Source organism: Petaurus breviceps, unplaced genomic scaffold (genome assembly GCF_028583685.1).
Source record: "Petaurus breviceps papuanus isolate PSGF00001 unplaced genomic scaffold, PetGlider_PUasm1.0 187, whole genome shotgun sequence".
NCBI classification, from domain to species: domain Eukaryota; kingdom Metazoa; phylum Chordata; class Mammalia; order Diprotodontia; family Petauridae; genus Petaurus; species Petaurus breviceps.
Window position 1 is genome coordinate 22,416,049 of NW_027185799.1, and position 3,862 is coordinate 22,419,910.

The window sequence follows — 3,862 nt, forward strand, 5'->3', positions numbered from 1 at the left end:
ATCTATCTATCTATCTATCTATCTATCTATCTATCTATCTATCTATCTATCTATCTATCATCTATCTGTCTATCTATTTATCTATTATCTATCTGTCTATCTATCATCTATCTGTCTATTTATCTATCATCTATCTGTCTGTCTATCTATCTGTCTGTCTGTCTGTCTATCTATCTATTCATCTTTCCTTATTTATCTTCAAAACAACCCTGGAAAGTAGGTGCTATTATTATTCCCATTTTGAGGCAGCTATTTGGCAAAGTGGATAGACAGCAAGCTTTGAAATCAGGAAGATTGAATCCTCCCTCTAATATTTACTCCCAAATTCCTTTGCTTGGGCAAGACATTTAGCCTCTCTATGCTTTGGTTTCTTTAATTGTAAAATGGGAATGATATAATTGTCCTTATATCACTAATTTGTTTTAAGGATCAAAAAGTTAACAGATTTTAACGTGCTATAAAAATTCTAGCTATTATCATTATTACTTCATTGGTAAGAAAAACAGGGGCACAAAGAGGTTATGTGACTTGTTCAGGGTTGGAAAAGTAGAGTAACTATGAGAGGCAGGATTTAAACTTGGGTTTTCCTGACTTCAAGTCCAGAACTCTATTCACAGTAACACGTAGCATCCCAATTCAAGCCCCTTTATTCCACTCCTCTAGTTCAGGCTGCATGCCACTGCCAAACTAAACTTGTTTGGACATGATTGGAATTATTTGAAAAGAAGCTCCTTCAGGACAGGGACGGTCTCATTTTCACCTTTATATCTCGAGTCTAGTACAGTACCTGGCACATAGTAGATGTTTTAAAATTACTTGCTGGTTGAATTCTTCATTGACTGATCACGTCATTTCCCCTTTAAAAATCCTGTGGTGAGACTCTTGCCTGCTATTATCACTTCTAATCTTCTCTCCCTAGAAAACATGAAAATGGCAATAAAATACTTCCAATTATTAATACATATGCAGTTCTTTAAATTTTGTGTAGCTATTTACATGGTCAGATTTAAGCTCCACAATAATCCAGGAGTGTGGGCACCTCTTGACCAAATTGATGACATGGCAGAAAGGGCATGGGGGAAGTGTGTGTGTGTGTGTGTGTGTGTGTGTGACATAGAGGCAAAGAAAGCCTTTGTACGTGTGTGAGAGAAAGAATCTGGGTCTGATACAGAGAAATTATGTGTTTGTTTATGACAGTCTACATATGTGATTATGTGACAGATACTGTTCTAATGTGTGAAGCATCATTTTACAGATGATACCAAAACTCAGAGAAACTTAGTGATGGTACATGAAAGATCTTTACATATTCTTCAATTATTTTAAAAACAAAGTTCTCAAAAGGAACCCTTAAGTTTCATCAGACTCAGACCTCCAAAAGGGTCCATGACATAGAAAATTTGAGAAATCCTACTGTGAGGGGACATTTGCTAAAGTTGTGTTTATATATATATATATGTGTATATATATATATAATGTGTGTGTGTATGTGTATGTGTGTAATATTGAAGATATTGAATATATAATATTGAAGATAAGACACTAAAATCACCTAGGAAGTTTGGCCTAAGATTTGAGGAAAGTGGAAGAAGGGAATGAAAGTACACATAAATAGAAGAAGGAAGAAAAATGCAAAGGACACTGTTTTAAAGCTAAGATAATGTGCCATTGAATAGGGCAGATAGATTAAAGGGGGAGAGGAGAGAGACAGAGTATATATGTCTGCATATATATGTATGTGAATATCAGATATTTATATACATATAAATATTCATGGATACGTGTGTGGTTGTGTGTGTAGTTTCTAAGGTTTAAAGCTTTGTGACCCTGTGCATAAATGTAAGTGTGTATATATGTGTAGGTATGTGTGTATGTATGTATCTATGTATGTAGCACAGTGGCTAGAGTGACAGGCCTGTAATCAGGAAGACTCCTCTTTATGAGTTCAAATATGGCCTCAGACTCTTACTAGCTGTGTGACCCTGGACAAGACACTCAATACTGTTTCTTCAGTTTTCCTCATCTATAAAATAAGCTAGAGAAGGAATTATAAACCACTTCCATATCTTTGCTAAGAAAACCCCAATTTGGGTCATAAAGAGTCAGACACAACTGAAATGATTGAACAGCAACACTAATTGTTTACATACAAAAATATAGCTATATGCTATATTCAATGGCATATTCTTTCAAATTCAAAACACGACACTTTACCTTTTTCTTCTTCCTTTATTTTATTTCCATTCCTTTTTTCTACTTTCCTCAAAACTTAACCCAAAATTACAAGTTGGTTTCATGTCTGGTCTTCAGTAGTATACATTGGAAAGGTGGGTGTCTTTAGAACTTGATTTTAGCGAATTGCCCTTTTAGCAGGGATTACAGTCTGGTGAAACCTAAAGGTTCCTTTTCAGAATATTGTTTTTTAAAAATAATTGAAGGAAATACTAAATTTCATCTACAGAGGGAAAATAGACATGTACTTTTTCTATCTGAGTCTACAGATCCCCTAAAATATGTGTGTGCATATATAAACAATATTATATAACACATTATACATATGGGTGAGTATACACACATATGTGTATATGTTTATATGCTTTGTGTATACACATATACGTGTGTATGTATATATATATGTGTGTGTATATACACATGCACGTACACACACACACAATGGCTTAAAATTTTGTGTCCTTGATCAAGTCACTATTTCTCTGTATGATTCAGTCAAGTCCACTGGGAGTTGAGGCAATGTGGTATTAGAGACCTGGACTTGGAGTCAAGTAGATCTGAATTCAGACCGACCTTTAGCACTTACTGTGTGACCCTTTATGAGTCTTTTAACCTCTCTGTACTTTAGTCTCTTCATCTCTAAAATGGAGAGATTGGCTTCAGTGGCCTCTAATTTTCCCTCTTCATCTAAATCTATTATTCTATAATCCTTTGGGGTCATAACTATGTTGCTCTCTGTACAGTCAGAGGGAGATCCTCATGATGATTCAATAATAGATCCTTCCAGTATTTGTATATGGCCCAAAGCAAATTCAAACCATCCTAATTCCCTCAAAAAATTTATAACAATCTCAAGATTAGAGCCTGGTTTAAGGAGATTCAGATTAAGATGCATAGATATGGTGAGATAATATACAGTCTAAATTCAAGAAACATTCAATCATAAGTCTCTTGCTATATTTTAATTCCATATATTGTCCTTACTAGTATATTCAATATACTACATCCTCCAAGGATAGGGAATAGACATGAAGATGTTAGGCATGTATCAGTTAAGCACACAGACAATAGACAAAGAATCTCACACGGACTCTTCATTTCATAGTACACTAGATACCACAACAAAATAACAAGGCATAAGGAAATGATTTGGCTCCAAAGACACAGAAGAGTTGGAAAGTGCTTGCTTCTGTAAACACTGGTTTGGAGTCCAAACATAGCACATACTCATTCTCAGATGAGTAAGTATATCTAAGTATGGGTGAAGAAAAAATGTATACAAGTAACCCTGTGTCAGATAAACTTCACTTTTGTATTTACTATTGACCCACAACAAAAAATATTATGAGGTAGTCATTCTTTTCTTTGATCTCCATTGTAACAAATAACTGGTTTGATAAGAAAAAAAAAAACCCAAGAACTTTTCACGTCTTTGACTTTTTTGCAGTCATCTAGATTTGGGAAGTTATCTTTCATTTCTTTCACTTCCTTATCCCAGTCAAATTTAAAAAAGGAGGGAGGGAGGGACAGAGGGAGGGAGGAAGGAAGGAAAGAAGGAAAGAAGAAAGGAAGGAAGGAAGGAAGGAAGGAAGGAAGGAAGGAAGGAAGGAAGGAAGGAAGGAAGGAAGGA

General features: G+C 35.1%; 1 protein-coding gene and 1 long non-coding RNA gene across 15 annotated transcripts in view; one reads left to right on the forward strand and one right to left on the reverse strand.

Annotated features, from left to right (window-relative positions):
* The window catches only part of PTPRD (protein tyrosine phosphatase receptor type D), a 2,782,277-nt gene that overhangs the window by 2,006,409 nt on the left and 772,006 nt on the right, over positions 1-3,862 (forward strand). The gene's annotated exons all lie outside the window — the stretch shown is intronic.
* LOC138163216 (uncharacterized) overlaps positions 1-3,862 on the reverse strand; it is a 153,898-nt gene that overhangs the window by 13,786 nt on the left and 136,250 nt on the right. Inside the window, exon 2 of the long non-coding RNA XR_011168847.1 lies at positions 788-915. This is a non-coding gene — a long non-coding RNA (uncharacterized lncRNA). The remainder of the gene's footprint in view (positions 1-787; positions 916-3,862) is intronic.